The sequence below is a fragment of the Macaca thibetana genome, chromosome 6 (assembly GCF_024542745.1).
Source record: "Macaca thibetana thibetana isolate TM-01 chromosome 6, ASM2454274v1, whole genome shotgun sequence".
NCBI lineage: Eukaryota > Metazoa > Chordata > Mammalia > Primates > Cercopithecidae > Macaca > Macaca thibetana.
Window position 1 is genome coordinate 12605236 of NC_065583.1, and position 17827 is coordinate 12623062.

The window sequence follows — 17827 nt, forward strand, 5'->3', positions numbered from 1 at the left end:
TAGCCTCCTTATTGCTAAATGGGAAAAATACAGTATGTTCCATGTAGTGAGTAGTTAGAAAGGAAAGAGATCTCGTGATAAATTCCTAAGGAATGGGGACTGGGCTTATAAGAAAGGGTCTGGCATCAATCCTGTGAACAAAACACTAGGATTAGACCCATCACCTCTAAAGCAGAAAGAAGGAGGCTAGCTGGATGCTGGGATGTGGGTGGTGGGTCAGTGATTGCAGAGGGCACTAAACCAATACTATGATAGAGAAAATAGAAGACCTGTTGGGGGCTGGGCACAGGTAGGATGCAGCTCTCAAGGTGGGCACAGAACAGGCATGTGTGCAAGGTGCAAGTCCTTAGATTACTTGATGTATTCGTTTCCTATTGCTGTCGTAACAAATTACCACAGATTTAGTGGCATAAAGCAACACAAACATAGTATTTTACAGTTTTGGAGGTCAGAAGTCCAAAATGGATTTCACTGGGCTGAAATCAAGATGTTGGCAGGGTCACATTCACTCTTTTTTTTTTTTTTTTTTTTTTTTTTTTTGAGACGGAGTCTCGCTGTGTCGCCCAGGCTGGAGTGCAGGCTGGAGTGCAGTGGCGCGATCTTGGCTCACTGCAAGCTCCGCCTCCCGGGTTCACGCCATTCTCCTGCCTCAGCCTCCGAGTGGCTGGGACTACAGGCGTCCGCCACCACACCTGGATAGTTTTTTGTATTTTTAGTAGAGACGGGGTTTCACCATGTTAGCCAGGATGGTCTCGATCTCCTGACCTCGTGATCCACCTGCCTCAGCCTCCCAAAGTGCTGGGATTACAGGCTTGAGCCACGGCGCCCGGCCACACATTCACTCTTAAAATCCTAGGAGATAATTCATTTCTTTGCCTTTTCCTGATTCTAGAATCCACCTACATTCCTTGACTCAAGACCCCTTCCTCTGTCTTCAAAGCACCAGTGAAGCATCTTCAAGCTTCTCTCTCTGCTGTGTCATCACATCCTCTTTCTCCTCCCAGGCCAAGTGTGGAACTCTGTTGGATGGCACTAGACAGAAATCACATCCCTCCTACAGGATTTCTACAAAGCATGTGTTCCTGGAGCAACTATATGAGGAAGATGGAGAAGGCCTAGAAAATTTGGTCCCATATGAGGAAGATGGAGAAAGCCTAGAAAATGTGGTCCCTGTTGCCTTTGAGACTTACACATCATCCTGAAACCCAGCACTCTGACTGTTTATCAAGATCAACTGTGCTTGATCAACTCAAGATCAAATTAAGTCTAATTTTAAATGGGAAGAAAGGTAGCACTCTTCTTATATTCTTACTGGAGAAGCTATCCTTCTTGGTTCTGTTCCATTTTGCACATGGAGTAGGGTTTTAAATAGCCAGATCCAAGGCTGGATTTGAAAGCTGATGAACAGAGCTATGAAGAGCTTTGTGATGAAAAGGGTTATTATTGGCCTCCCATCCATTGGCTTATCTTTTTTTATTCTTTAAGTAATATGACAAATGAGGGATATGATAGGATTTTCTTTGGTGTAGTTTCATGAGTTGACATAATTAAGAGCCATTTCCAATTGGCAATGCTGCAAGAAAAAAAACTTGCAGTCAGACAAACAAGGAAATTACTTAATTAGCAACTCAGGTGAGCGCTGGCTTTTGAGAAAGATGTTAAGGTTGGAGGAAAGACAGGAGACCCACAGAGGCAGCATGTCACAGTTGGGTGTTTAGCCAAAGACATGTTCTTCTGTCCCTTTCCTCCTGCATGAGTCTTTTCTGACTGTTCACCTGAAATTGGATATGGAAGAGCTCTGCTGCCACTGCTGCCAGCCTGGTAGACAGAAAACGTCAAAGTTAAAGAAAAATGATTGTGTGTTTGGTTCCCTCCAGTTTTCACGAAATAAACATCACCTGGCAATTCCTTGGAGATGAATTAGCCACTATTTCATTCCCCTTAGTCCTTCCTGCTGGGTTAATTATTGCTCTGAACAATGGCAGCATTAATCAGCATGATAACAGTTTCTAGTCATCAGCAGTGTAACCAGGTTTGATGCATATGGAGGTCCCTCTATCAAACCATCAGGAAGATCAGAAACTCAGTCTAGGGGGTGCTCTTTCCTAGGAGACCCACAAGTGTCCAGGCTGGGGAATTGTTCCTTTGGGTGATTTAATTTTGAATAGGTTCCAGGTGTCATCTGCCTGACAAGGCTGAAGAAGTCTGTTTCGGTGGAACTCCAAGACTTTTGTTCTGGGTCAGGGTCTTTGACTTCCGTATGTATCAGCTTTGATGCTTTTAAAAGCTGCAGAAGCAGTCCAAGTATCATGGTTTAGCAGACAGACTTTGGATCCAGACAGGCAGGGATTCAAACATGAGCTTCTGGACTAACTGGTCGTGGGAATTTGGGAAAAATTTAACACTTAGGGATAAATATAATCTATGTGGAACACTTTCACATAGTGCCTGGCACACAATAAGTGGTCATAAATGGTAGTTTATAAAATGAGGATACCACTAAAACTGTAAAAAAAAAAAAAAAAAAAAATTTAATTATGTGACTGCAGCCTATTTTCTGGGGCTTTAGCAGCAAGGGGTGTATCCTCAGGGAAGGAATACCATCAGTGCCACTCCAGGTGAAAAGGTGGCTAGAGTATTACCTACTCTTAAAGCGAGTCACTCTCAGAGTGGCAGGTTTGTACATAAACAGGTTCCTGAAAATGCCAAATGGTAGTACCTCTCCTTGTTAACAACTACTGGTTTCATCTAGTGATGGCCAAAGTCCTAAATCCTCCAGACCTATGGATCCTACAAATTCCTGGGTCATTTCTTCTTTACAGAACCAGAACAGACTGCCTTGACCGCTTTCTCCTGGGTTAACAATGGGTCTTGACGTGGTCCTGCCTAGGACCTGAGAGCAGCAGAACAAAACCGCTAACTCAGAATTTTCTTTCCCTTTCTTGGTCTCACCTGGCCTTTCAAAAGTCCAGGAACCCTCAAAGACTAAAAGAAGCATCTGGACCAGAGGCATCTTCAGCCAGTGTCACTAGGCACCTTCAACCAGTATCACTAGGGAGACCAATTCAAGAAGACGACCAACCAATGCATGGTCTTAGCTCCACCCTCAGCACACACGTGTCCTCCATATATGCTCCACAGAATGCAACATACAACATATCTAATAAAAATCCTAATACAAATTATTGAGGAAATACAGACTCTTTTATATGCAGGCATTGCAAATGTGCACATTTCAAAAAATCATGTAAACAAATTTCTTTGGAGACGAGGTCTTACTCTGTCACCTAGGCTAGAGTGCATTATTGTGATCATAGCTCAGTGCAGCCTTGAACTCCTGGGCTCACGTGATCCTCCCGCCTTGGCCTCCCAAAGCACTGGGATTAACAGATGTGAACCACCACCCCCGGCCACATTTCAAAAATATTCAAGTGGAAAGGCGAAAGGCCCACATCATGGAATCTGGCAACCATAACATTGTACTAGGGCCTGTATGAGAGCATATTTTCTTTGTTATGCTAGTTCGTGCTTAGGAAGCGCTGTGGCGTGTTCTTGGGTGTCATGTAAAGGGCCAAAGAGAGAACCTAGAGTTTTCAAATATCTTCAGTCTACTTCTGACTTCATTGGCAATATTTGGCAGTCACCTTGTATAGGAGAAACAGAGTTCTCCTTTTGAGAATAGGAACCCCTTTGGGTCACAGGGAATAGAGTTTGTTAGACGTCTCCAAAGAACGGGAACACTGGTACAGGTTGGGTGAGACTTTTTAAACAAACAGAATTCTGGCTAACACCTTCTATTAGTCCCTAGAAATCCTCCATTCCTCTTGCCCACATCAAACTTTGAGGTACCGCTGAGGTTGGCAGCAGCTTGGCTCCGCCATCGTGTCCAAATTCCACTATTTCTGTCCTGAATTTGCATTTCCTGGCAGACCTGAGCCAAGTCCCAGTGAAACAGCCATAGCTTTTCAGAATTGTGGGCGAAATCGGGCTGGGAAGAGGTGAGGGAGGCAGGGAGGGGACGGGGGAGAACATACACAGTAATTGTCACGAAGGGCCAGTGATGTGGATCTGCCCCGAGGACGTCATTTCATATGATCTTTGCTCACTCACTTCCAGTGTGGCCCTTCCAGCTCCTCAATCCGGGCATGGAGCCGTGCTTTTTATAGACTGTAAGTCCATTGTGGAGTTATGTATCCTGGCAGTTTATAAAGTGGTGCTTTCTCTATTTTTATGGGTGCCCTAGGACAGCGCAGGCACACACACGTCTCTTGGTACCTTCTCATTCCACACTGCTTGTGATTAATGAAGAAGGACTGCTGCCTCCCGCCGCTTCACAGGATAGACCTGGGCAGCCTCTGATTTGCTGTGTGTCCCCAGTGGAGCCAACCCTTTCAAACCCCCTGCCCCCTGCCCCCTGCCGAATATTGTGGGAGTGAATGAGGGATGAGGATGAGAGTAAGCCCTCCCTGAAGGGTTATGTAAATCTGAAAGGCTCTGTGGACTTTGAGGCTGGCCTAGGGAAACCTCAACAATCAGCTACTCCTTGCTTTTTATTAGATTCCCTATAAACAAGTAGGGCATGATTGCGGGGGGAATCAGAGGACATGAGGCTGCTTCATGCTTGAGGACTTTTCCCCAGCACTGGTGCCAAGCAGTTAGAGCCTCTTCTCATGATGCAGCACTGATTAGCCTGGTTCTCCCTCAGACCTCAACCTTTTGTTGAGGGGAAGAAACCCTTGTGGTAGAAGGAAACGTAATTAATGGAAGGATCATGTGCATGGACTATCATCTTATCAGTGATGATAATAGGCATGGTTGCCTAGATCTTTCCAGTCAGCTGCCATGTTCTGTCAGCACAGCTTTCATAATGTCCTCTTCCTTTCATTAACAATGTCTCTGGGCTCCTGGGTTTTCTGTCCTCAGATTCATCCTGAACACCATAACTAGGTCATGCATCCTGGAGAGATATCTTGTTACTTTGCCTCCCACTGTTCAAAGGCTCCCTATTGCCAATGATAAAGTCCTAACATTGTATCCTGACATCCGCATCCCTACACAGTATGAGCTCCGCTCATGTTTATGATCTCCCATCCCACTCTTCTTCCATGGGAACCAGACCAGAGAGCTCTTTGGCCTTCAGACAGCTCCCTGCTCACCTCTCTGCTCAGAGTGCTTTACCTGGACTGCCCTGCAGTAATGATTTTTTGCCCTGCAGTAATTATTGCAATAATAAATACAATAATAAATGCAAAAATAGCAATAAAAACAATAATTATTGTCCTTCAATAATTATCTCTCCATATCCTTATCTCTCACAGAGAAGCCCTGACAGCCTCAGCCCCAGGGAGTCTCTTTCTTCCTCTTTCTCTTTCTCTGAGCTCCATTAGCATTGGCTAGCTGGGAACTTGTCACTGGTTTCTGTTATTATCTAATTGGTTTAGGTGCTTTATAGAGTATCTACCCTAAGGGCAAGGACTATTGTCCACCTCTTTGCAGGGAACACTGTGCCTGATATGCTGGGTGGCCCTTGTCCAAAGTGGGGGTGGCCTTCCATGGCTGTCAGGAGCACTGGCTCAAGCGTGAGGATCGGATGCCACATGATCCAACCACAGGCGAGCTCCTTCATCTCTCTAGTCCAGAGTTTCACTCATTTGCAATGTGAGGAGTGATGACTCTTATTTTATAAAAATACTTATAAGGATTAAATTAGATACTCTGGTTTATACCCTTGGCATAGTGCTCAATGTATGATTACCCTTGGCATAGTGCTCAATGTATGATTATCGTTATCGTCATTAAATCAATGTGTGTTGATGACTAGGAATTCTGGCAACAGGATCCTGGGCCTTTCTGAGGGACCGGACATTGGCTTGGTCTGCCTGTGGAATCCCTCCCTGTTCTGGCTTCCATACATGTGCCTGTGTCTCAGTTTCCTCGTGTGCAAATTGGGACAACAGGAATACCTACTGCTCAGGGTTATCATAAGAATTAAATATGACGATGGCTGGAAAATGCCTACATTTAGGAAAGAAAGGCTTGGTAAATGAGAAAACCATGGAATTCTTCTAATATCTATGAGTAAACGGTCAGGAATCATGGCCTGAGTCACAGCTTGGGCTTTCCTTGATGGACCTGTTTCCCAGTCCCTGCGTTGAGTCTAGGTGGGGTGGGGAAGTAAAAACTTCCTTCTGGCTCTGACTTTATGTAATTCTGCTCTTATGCCTCCCTTTACCTACTCAGTCCAGATCAGAGATGAGAAAGCTTTGGGATTTTGGAGAATGATTTGTATTCCTTGCTTAGAAGAATAAGACCCTTCAGGTGGCCGAGTCAGAATCACCTGTTTTCCCCCAGGCAACTCATCAGACCCCTGCAAACTTCTCCAGGAACACAGAGCACCCCTGGAAATATGTACATTCTCTAAACCGTAGGATCCAATGCAGACAGATTAGCACCCCTCCTTCAGCCCTCCTCCTCCATTTCATCAGCTTTATGCTGGGGTGGATAATGTTTCTCTAACTGCCTAATTGGGAGAATTTAGCTGGAAAATTGCCATCGTGTTCTTTTAAAGGGTGCCAACAGCCCACGGCTGCCAGCTATAATGTCAGTGGGTAATCCCGGCTCTGCCGCCACGGAGCCAGGGAGGACCCGTCTTTCTCCAGACTCCTTCCCAGGTGGTGAGAGCAGGCCACCAGCCCTAAGAGGAAAGAACACCAAGGAGGAGGAGGACAGAGGTGGCCAAGAAAGCAGCTGCAGGCACAGGTCTCTTTCCCTCCCTCCTCATGACCCTCCCCAGCCTGCACCACTGGGGATTGAAATGTCCTTAAATTGCAGTGTCACACCAGGACTCCCTGGACCTATAGTGCACTGCTCAGCTCCGTGGACTCCCACTGTAGCAATCTTGAGATTAGACTGAGTCTGGGGGTTGTTCAAGAAAAGGGAAATCTAACTGCTAAGGCTTGTTCCTAAGTTGGAGAGAGACAGTGTAGAATAGTGTTGAGGCGTACAGACCTTTGAGCCAGGCTGCTTGCTTATGTTCTAATCTAGGCTCTGCTACTTGCTGGGCAAGTTACCAAATCTTCTAGCTGCATCATCTGTAAAACAGGGGTGATAATATGAGCACTTTCCTCTGTTCACGTATCAGGGGGCCCAGGCAGATGGAGGCTCTGCTGTCTTTAACACGTGGCATCCGGGACCATCTTGCCAGGTGGGCATCTAGCCCACAGAAAAAGAGAAGGCATAAAGAATTAGGTAGGGAGGTTTTCTTAGAAGGGATGTGTCCTACTCTGGTCACACTCCACTCTCTAGACTGCAGTCACATGGTCCCAACCCAGCTAGGTGGGGGAGGGTAGTTGAGCTGCTGCTAAGGATGAAGAGTCTCTGCCATATGCAGAAAACTTCCCTAATCGTAACAGTAGCTGATGCTTATTGAGTGCTTTCCGGGTGCCATACACTGATGCATTCACTTGATTGATACAATTATTAAAAATGGCATGATGGACCCGGCGCAGTGGCTCATGCTTGTAATCTCAGCACTTTGAGAGGCTGAGGCGGGCAGATCAGGAGGTCAACAGATCCAGACCATCCTGCCCAACATGGTGAAACCTCGCCTCTACTAAAAATACAGAAGTTAGCTGGGCATGGTGGCACTTGTCAGTAATCCCAGCTACTTGGGAGGCTGAGGCAGGCGAATTGCTTGAACCAGGGACTCAGATGTTGCAGTGAGCTGAGATCGAATCACTGCACTCCAGCCTGGAGACAGAGCGAGACTCCGTCTCAAAAAAAAAAAATATGGCATGATGATGCTAGGCATATATTATATATCAGTGAGGGTCATGGTAGGAACCCAGATGGAACCCTCAAAAGGACAGTTAAAGAGGATCAAATGGTATTTGTACAACCATATTCATCATTTGTACAGCCAGCATTACTTACATAGTCAAAAGGTAGAAGCAACTCAAGTGTCCATCAGTGGATGGATAGATAAACCGAATGTAATATAGATAGACAATGAGATATTATTCAGCCATAGAAAGGAAGAATTCGGACACAGGCTACAACATGGATAGACCTTGAAGACATTATGCCAAGTGAAATAAGCTAGTCACAAAAATACAAATACTATATGTTTCCATTTACATGAGGTACCTAGAGTAGAAAATTCACAGGAGCAGAAAGTGGAATAATGGTTGCTAGAGGGGAAGGTAGGGAAGGGCGAATGAGGAGTTGCTATTGAATGGGCCCAGAGTCTCAGTTTTTCAGGATAAGAAGAGTTCTAGAGATGGATGGTAGTGATAATTGCACAACAGTGTGAATGTACTTACCGCCACAGAGCTGTACACTTGAACATCGTTCAGATGTTAAATTTGATGCTATGTATACTTTCCCACAATGAAAAATAATTTTGAAAGAGGGTTTCAGGAAGAGAATTTTTACAAATAGATGGGTGATAGGTGCTTATGAATGATGGTTAAACATGAGGAAGTAGCAACCGCAGGAAGCTACATCCACCCCTAGGCCTGAGGGGTTCGTGGAAGGAGAGGTTATTGGAACAAGTTGAGCAGTAGCCATGGGAGAAGGGCCGCCCAACAGAAGCTGTGGCTTTTGGGAACTCAGCACTTCCAAACCACAGCCCAGCAGAGAGGAGTCAGGGGATAGATACGTGACTTCTGTCCTCTGGCCCTCTGATCTCCTGCTCATGACTCCCACTGGGCGCCCCCCTCTAGAAGTCAGCAGCAAAGGGAAGCTGGTGATATGGTCCATGCAAATTATCCTCCCCAGGGCTCAGAGAAGGCTAGAGGGTGAAGAGCAGACTTCGAGGTCCACTAGAAAGTATGCCTTGCAGCTAACACCATGGGGCAAAAATGAGGTAAAGTCACTTACCCAAGCTCACACCATTAGTGACTTGGGATGGCTTTGAACCTGGGTTGCTGACCCCAGAGCCTCCAGATGGAAGAAGGAGAAACTAAAATGTCATGAGGGTCTACCTTGTGCCTGGCACTGTGCTTTCTCCTCTCTGATGAGTGAGAAAAGAATCAGAGAACTTAATTAAGGAACGTACCCAAGATCAAGCAGCCAAGAGGTGGCAGATCAAAGATTTTACTCCAAAGCTGCTGTCTTTCCACCAACTGCATGACCTTCAGGCTGAGAGCCCCTCACTGTCAGCGCTGTTATCACCAGCATCAGGAGCAGGCACTGAGCAAGCGCCGCTTTGTGCTGTGTGTCAGGACAAAGGGAGCTACTGTGCATAACCCCGGTGCCTCTCCTGCCCCCACTGAGCCTTCAGGCTGGGGCACCTACTTTGTAACAAGCCACACTACACATGGACACAGAAATACTGTTCGTTCCCCATCAGCAGTCCCCAGAATGCTAGTCCTGAAAGAGACATTTGAAACCATCTCTCAAACCCCGTCATTTGCTCTGGGCCCGAAGGACCCATTCATCCAGTGTGAGTTTAGATCCAGAGTTCCACATGGACTGAGCCCCTGGCTGAAGTCGACTCTAAACTAGACATAGGGGAGACCCAAGATGCAGAGGATACCCCCAGATATCTAGTACAGCATCCTCTCCTTTTCATCTGCATCACTGTCCCCTAGACCCAGAGTCCAAAACTGCAGTACACACTGGTCAAATCAACCTTCTGCCTGTTCTAGTGAATAAAGTATTTTATTTGTGTGTGTGTGTATGTATGTATGTATGTATGTATTTTTGACAGAGTTTTTGCTCTTGTTGTCCAGGCTGAAATGCAATGGCATGGTCTTGGCCCACGGCAACCTCCTCCTCCTGGGTTCAAGCAATTCTCTTGCCTCAGCCTCCCAAGTACCTGGGATTACAGGCGCCTGCCACCACACCTGGCTAATTTTTGTGCTTTTTGTAGAGCTGGGGTTTCACCATGTTGGCCAGGTTTATCTCGAACTCCTGAGGATGATCTGCCTGCCTCAGCCTCCCAAAGTGCTGGGATTACAGGTGTGAGCCACCACACCCAGCCGTGAATAAAGTCTTAATGGTGCACAGACACACTCATGCTTACCTATCTTCTGTGGCTACTTTCATGTTATAACTGCACAGCTGAGTATGGCCCCAAAGCCAAAAATATTTACCGTCTAACCCTTTACAGAAAAAGCTTGCTGACCCTGACCTAAGCCAACTGTATGAGTTCCCTAAAGCTGCTGTAACAAAGTAGGTGCAATTTATAGTCTCACAGTTCTGGAGGCTGAAGGTCCAAAATCAAAGTGTTGGCAGGGTTGGTTCCTTCTGAGGGCTGTGAGGGAGGTTCTGTTGCAGGCCTCTCTCCTAGTGCTGGTAACCTCAGGTGTTCCTTGTCTTGTAGAAGGCCTGTACCCTATATCACTTTTCATTTATGCATGTTTGTCTCTGTGCCCAAATTTCCCCTTCTCCAGCACAGTCATATTGGATTAGGGCCCTTCTGAATGACCTCATCTAAACTTGATCATCTGTAAAGACCCTATTTCCAAATGAGGTCACATTCACAGATATTTGAGGTTAGGACTTCAGTGTCCTTTTAGGAGACACAATCCAACGCATAACACCGGCCTACGTTATTTCTTACCTGGACTATCGTAATAGCTTCCTAACGGGTCTCCTATTTTTGCAGCGCAGCTCACCCTACCCTCAAACCCTTATTCTACAGCCAACTGTTCACTTTCCACAGTAATTATTTCACAGTTCATATGGGATTGTGTCACCCTCTCGATGGAAACTCTCTAGTGCACATCAAGCGGGTAAAGACCGAGCTCTATAACATGGGCTGTGGTGCCACACATCTGTTCTGACTGTCCTGACGACCTGCTGCTGCCCCACAGGCCTTTGCCCTCTCTGTGTCATGGCCTCACTGACTTTCAGTTTTTCAAACTGCCCGTGCATCCTTCCTCACAGGGCCTTGCTGTAAACTGCCCCATGCCTAGGCCATTTTTCACCTCATCTCTACTGTTCATGTCCTCTCCACCTTTCACACTCTATACCTTTTTCAGGGAGCCTTCCCTGCCCTGGTTCACTAGGTCACAGGCACTGTGATTGGCCATATGCCACCTTCCTGACATCTATCCACAAGTGTCATGCTCCATGGGTGTAGTGATTCTGGGATTACTAGGTCTCCTTGTTATTAGATTAGATACTCCATGAGGATGAAGAAAGGATCTTGATGTTCCTGCTGTTGTTTGACTTCACATCTCAGCAACTGGCACACTGTAAGCCCTCCAAAACCATGTGACAAAGGTAGGAGAAGGGAGAAAAGAAAACAGAAGGCAGCCAGGGCCTCTTAAAGAGCTCAGAGCCTTGTGAGTGAAGTCAATATGGAAACAGAAAGGGACAACATAGCATCAAAAGTATTATAGAGAAAACATAGGGAGCTTTGCAGGAACACAGACCAGAGACTCCTAAGATGAGAGCAGAGTGAACCAGGGAAGTCTTCTTGGAGATAGTGGTGCCTAAATTTCGTCTTGTGAGAATCCCTTAGTTTTGTTCTTCCAGAGAGAGAGAAAAGTGTGATTAAAGGTCTAGAGGCTGTATTCATTTTCAATTGCCCTATAACAAGTTGCTACCAACTTAGAAGCTTAAAACAACACACATTTACTATCACACATTTCTATACATCAGGAGTCTGGGCACAGTGTAGTTGGATCTTCTGCTCAGGGTCTCTCAAGGCTGTAAACGAGGTGTTGGTTGGACTGCATTTCATCTGGAGGCTCGACTGGGGAAGAATCTTCTTCCAAGCTCATTCAGTTGTTGGCAGAATTCATTTCTTTCTGGCTGTATGACTAAGGATCCCACTTTTTGCTGGCTGTTGGTGAGAAACCACCCTCATGTCCTGCTATTCCTTGCCAAGTGAGCTTCATGCCTTACTTCATCACATTAACAAGGAGAATCTCTCTCCAGTCCTCTGAGACAGAGTGTTATGCAACCTAATTTAATCCAGGAGTGACATTCTATCACTTTTGCCATATAACATAATGTAATCCTGGGAGTGTCTTCCTACTGCCTTTGGTATATAACTTAGCCTAATCAAAAGAGTCACATCCCATCCCCTTTGCCATGTCGTCTCAGTGAGAAGCAAGTCTTAGGTCCTACCCACACTCAAGTGGGGGGCATCACACAAAGATGTGGACACAAGTTGGCAGAAAATAATCAGGAGGCCCCCCAAGGGCCTGTCCACCACAGACAGAGGCCTAAAAGAGCATATGAATGAGGATACTGACTAGTCTTTTCTTCATTCAGCCAGGATTCATAGAGTACCCACTCTGTGCTAGGCAGTGTTTTAGTGCTGAGAACACAGTGGAGAACAAGGCAGACAGAGCGTCCACCCTCATGGAGCTTCTCCATTGCAGATTAGTGAGCGTGTGCAGTGAAGAGGAGGTGGCTTTCATGAAGGTGGCCTTTGGACATCTTCCTTCTGAAGTATGGCATGTAGAGGGACTTCCTTCTCAAAGCTACCCCATCCACCAAGAGCATTAAGAGGAGTCCTTCACCAAGCCATGGCTTCAACCATTCCTCAAGACCTCCAGATACCTCCAGTCATCTCTAGCTGCTGAAGCTGCCATGGTTCACCCTTACAACAATTGAGCCAGTCTCTCCTTTGTGCCCTTCTTCTGCCTCTACCTCTCCTCCAACCCACCTTCTTCCCTAGCCTGGAGGAACAGCTCTCTGAAAGATTCCTCTGGTCTTTGGATCCATGGTAGAATGCGTGCCAGTGATCCATTGTGCTGGTGGTCTTTGGAGTGTGCTTTGCCAGCTCTCTCTAGATCTGCCAGAAATCCATTCTCAAACGTGGTGACTCCAGCATCCAAATGTCAGAGCCGGGACTTGAACCCAGGTTGCCTGACCCTGAAGGCTCTTCTCTCCCACTGTCTCCCACTGTCTGGGAGTAATTGTTCCTTGCCTTCCATCTGGAGAACTTTTAGCTTTTCATTTACTCTGCATGTTCATTGAGTAGCTACTGGGTTTTAGAACCTGCATCAGATGCCTTGGGGCAAAAACAAGTAGGGCTCTTGCTTTTGGTGAGGAGCTATGGTCTGGTCTGCTGGGGGAAAGAGGTATGGATTGAAGCATTACATGTCTAAGGGGAAGTAATAGCCAAAATAAGTGTGAAGAATGAGCAGAACATCCTGCTGGTGATGGGAGAGCCCGGGCAGCGTCTTAGCCCGATCATTGAGGTCAAGAAGGCTTCTCTGAAGGAGTTCTCAAGCTGCAATTAAAAGGAAGAGGAAAGTTAGCAAAGCCTAGGGCATGAGGGGAGGCAGTTAGAACAGTAGTACAGGCAGAGGACACAGCACGGGCCAAGGCCCTTATGTGTGAGAGACATTGTAAAAACTAAAAGAAGGCGAATTGGGCTGGAGCAAGAGAGCCAGGTGGTGGTTCTTACCGAAGCTGAAGTCGGGCAGCCAGACCCAAACAAGGAGGATTGAAAGGCTCCAAGCCTTCTGCACATTCCCAGGCTCCCTGTGATCCCAGCATGGCCAGGGCCTCCCATTTGTCATTCTAAAAAGCCCTGCCATGCCTCCTCCCTGGGGCTGTCACCCCTTGGGAGAGGTTATCACCATGCAGAAATCTAACCAATTGGCTCACCATGTTCAAAGCACAAAGCTTAGAATAATAATTTTTTTTCAAGCCTTCAGGAATGTCAAACCCACATCTACTTACAATGAAAGACCAGTGCTATACAGCTCTTAGCTCCAGGGAGGTATGCAGACCACAGCTCTTATGAAATTAAATAAAACTGAGAAATGCATCAAGGTCTATAAAATCAAGAGGGAAGCTTGATTTTCCACCCTGTCCAGCTCCCCAACACCTACACATTTGGGAATACAAGCTTAAGCTGGGAGAAGTGTGAGCCACAGGGTTGATCTATGAAAAAGAGAGAGGGAGACAGACAGCCTCACTCATCTTTTCTGCTAGCAGCCGGGAGCAGGGTCCAGCCATATGGGCAGCCATGAGGAGGCAAGGACTGTGGAGCCTGCTCAGTGTTAATTAGAAGGAAAGGAAGGTCTGGCTGAAGTGGCTGCAAGGACGCCCAGCAGCGACCATTTCCTGTGCAGGGCAGGAGGCCTTGGATTAGGGGCTGCCAGGTGCTGCCTCCTCTGATACATTTGGCAGCATCTCACCTGCTCCTGCAGCTTGTCCCTAGATGCGAGTGACCTTGGAATGCTAAGCGAAGCTGGGTTTGGCTAAAGATTCTACAGGGTACTACTCTCTCCCCAGCTCTCTCTCTTTTGCAGGTTCATCTGCAAAAACAGAAGGACTTTTGCTTTAATTGAAGTTCAGCATAAGGATGGGTGATATTTGGCCCGCTGCTTTAACACAGGGTCATTTTGACGTGACCTAGAAATGAAGTTAGTAAATTATCAGTATCTGTTGTGATGCCTAGCAAGACAGGATGCCTTTGTCTGCTACAGGGAGACAGAGAGGGGATGCAGTATGTACAGTAGCATCAGGGATGGGGAAGCTGAGAACTGAGACAGAGATTGAGGAGGATGTCAGAGATGGTGAAGCATCAGGGATGATGAGGGTTAGACTCAATACTGGTGATTTTTTTAAAGAGTGTTTCGCATGTTGATACAATTTTGGCGCTGGGATGATTGTAGCAAGATGGCCACATCAAAATGACTCACTTTGCATTGGAGATACTAAGGAAGGGTTCACTTGACAGAAATCTCCATTGAGTTCCCTCATCTCTCCTCCCCTTTCATGCCCTTGATACAGACCCTCATCACAAGTCACTCATACTATTGAACAGTCCCAGCACTAGCTGCTCTGTGGTCTCCCCTCCAAACTGCAGCCAGAGGGATTTTTCTCAGACACACCTGTTTAAAAGAGGACCCTTGGCTTCTGCATTCTGATCTATGAATCTTGTTTTTATTTTTCTTCAACTTTTAAGTTCTGGGGTACATGTGTGGGATGTGTAGCTTTGTTACATAGGTAAACATGTGTCATGGTGGTTTGCCGCACAGATCAACCCATCACCTGGGTATTAAGCCAGACATTCATTGGCTATTCTTCCTGATGCTCTCAACCGCGCCCCCGCCCCACCCCCAACAGGCTCCAGCGTGTTTTGTTTTCCCCCCATGTGTCTATGTGCAGACATACCATTTGACCCCTCAATCCCATTACTGGTTATATACCCAAATAAATATAAATCATTATTATAAAGATACACGCACATGTATGTTCACTGCAGCACTATTCACAATAGCAAAGACATGGAATCAACCCAAATGCCCATCAATGATAGACTGGATAAAGAAAACGTGGCACATATACACCATCCAATACTATGCAGCCATAAAAAAGGGATGAGATCACGTCCTTTGCAGGGACATGGATGGAGCAGGGAGCCACTATTCTCAGCAAACTAACGCAGGAACAGAAAACCAAACACTGCATGTTCTCACTTATAAGTGGGAGCTGAACAATAACAGATGAATCCTGCTTTCTACTTTTCCCTGCTCTGGAGCATGTTGGTTTATCCAGGGATGGCCTCAGGGGTATTGTCTGGTGAGTGTGTCTAATCTGCACAGGCCTGATGACCCTGAAGCTGCCTGTTACCCCAAAGGCAACTCCAACCTTGGTAATACTTGGCGTGACTTCGGACAAGTGTGTTCTCACCACAGTCAGCATAGCCTGTCTGCATTTATTTGCCTGAAAACTGCTTTTTCCATGAGGATAAAGATGGGGCGAGAAGTTGTACCTTGGGTATTTCCTTGGTTTAAAAAGGAAAAAGAAAAGCCTTCTCGATCTGTGCAAGCATGTACATATATGTGCATTAGAATCATTAATAGTTCTTTGGAGAGAGGTTAAATTTATGTGCGGTTTAACCAAATGATGTGTCTCCAGGGGAGGGTGAGGGAAGCCGTCCCCCGCCCACATTAAACAGTATTTGTGACGCATGGAAAAAATAAAAGAAACCCTGAACCCACGAGTCGTGAGAAAACAAAGGGGAAATCGAAATTGTGGATCTGCCAGAAACCTGCCGTTCACAGAGCCCACAAATCACAGGCAAACAAAGGGAAATGGAAAGATTTGGTATTAAAAACCCATTCTTCCCTGAACCTGTGCCAGCATCTATAAAACAATTACATGCAATCGTACTTGAGGCTTTTCTGAGACACTAATTCTTCTCTTGACATGAAAATGGAGTGCATGTTTCTTTCAAAATGCCATACCCTGGAAAGAAGGGGAAACGATTGGAAGGGCAGACCCAGAATGTGGGGCAGGTTAGCCTAGCTCCTAAAAACTGATAAATCTCTGGTTTTCTTTCTTTTCTGCCCCTGAGAGTTTTCTTTTGAGCTGCTGATTCTTGAACGGGGTGTGACAACCTTGTCTGGCTCCCAGATGATTCCTTGGTTGCCAGGAGACCAGACATAGGGGTGAGTGGATCCACGAAGTGCCCCTCTCCAAAATACGAGAAAAAAAATCACCAAAACTCATGACCAGGAGAAGATGATAAGGCTGGAGGCTTGGCCCAAGGTGGAATGAATGGCTGCGCCCCGTTTCCAAGGAGAAAGCTGACCCGCCAATCCATTTGTTGACCCAAAGTTCATCAATGCATTCAATGGTTCTTTGACTTAAGATTAAACAGGACCCCTGTGTGAAATTGGCTGTTAGTTTTAAAGCCTTTTCATTTTGACAGGTGAAAACCTCATCAGAATTACCCTATGCAAAGATGTCAGGAAAAATATACAAGAGGAAATTGGAAAATGTGATTGAGCCGAGCGTACGCTTCCTCTGCCCTGGAGTTCTGCGTGAGCTTATTTATTTCTTGCCTGTTTGCTCTTCGGGCATTTTCCATCACTGAGGCTTAGAAGAAAACATGCACAAAAGGCAGGTGGTTCCATGGATGTTGGCTCCTTCCTGGCGTGGCTTCATGGATGCACCTCTTGGCAAAGGACCCACCTTCAGATCAAATGTAAGGGTATTTCCAAATTGAGCTTTGAGGGGTGGAACCCAGAGAAGGAGAGGTAAGAAGCAAAATAGGAGAATTAAGTGAGAAGCATGTTGTGGGCCAATTTAATCAGGGCAAATGTATCGGTCCCAGTATTGTTTTTGGAAACTGGATTCAGGAGTAACAGGATCCCTGACAAGTTGTAGCCAGCCCTGGGAATGAGTGTGTCCGGAGTTCACAGATGGGTCTGGAGGAAAGTTTAGCACAGAGCAGCTGAAGCATCTGAGCAGGGTGGTGAGCCCCAGCCTGAGCAGGCCTGCCCTGGCCCGAGGGGTGAGTAGACATGGGGATGGGTGGAAGAGGGATGCCAGGCCATGTTTTCAGAAAGTTCCTATGTTGTAGGCTGCAAGCAGTTCCACCCTGGACCTAGGAAAGTGGCAGACCGCCCCACCTCCCAGTGACAGCATGCCTACCCTGGGGAAGGGGCTTTGAGACAGGGAACTTAATCCCTGCATTTTGCAAAGAGAAATAAAATATACCCAGAATGGGAAAAGCCTCAGCCCAAAGGACAACTGGGGGACCTGACAGCCACTTGCTTTCAAAACTCACCAGGCAGAGTTGACTTTTCAATGCAGCCAGGACCACAGCATATCCTCGGCTTAGTTTTTCTCACAGACTCTGAGGATTGCCTGGGCCAGGGCTTTTCAAACCCTTTCTCAGAGGCTATAACTCCAGGACATTGCCTGGAAGAAGGAGCCTGAACCTCCACTTCAAATAAAACAGGCTTGACTTGTCTATTTTACACAATGTGATGGGTAAATAAAAATCCCACTGCTTGGATGCAAAAGCAATTTTCACGATTTACGAGCGGCTTTGTGTTGAATATATTATCTAACCATTCTTTTTGTGTGCTCTGGTTTCTACCTCTGTAAAATG

General features: G+C 46.4%; 1 protein-coding gene across 2 annotated transcripts in view; it reads left to right on the top strand.

Moving 5' to 3' along the window:
- Positions 1 to 17827, top strand: part of SLIT3 (slit guidance ligand 3) — a 641932-nt gene that overhangs the window by 178784 nt on the left and 445321 nt on the right. Inside the window, exon 1 of one of the 2 annotated variants that reach the window (XM_050794633.1) lies at positions 5760 to 17224. The exons of the other annotated variant lie outside the window; for it this stretch is intronic. The gene's annotated coding sequence lies outside the window, so the exon portion shown is untranslated. Of the gene's footprint in view, positions 1 to 5759; positions 17225 to 17827 lie in introns of those variants that run through there. 2 annotated transcript variants of the gene reach the window in all.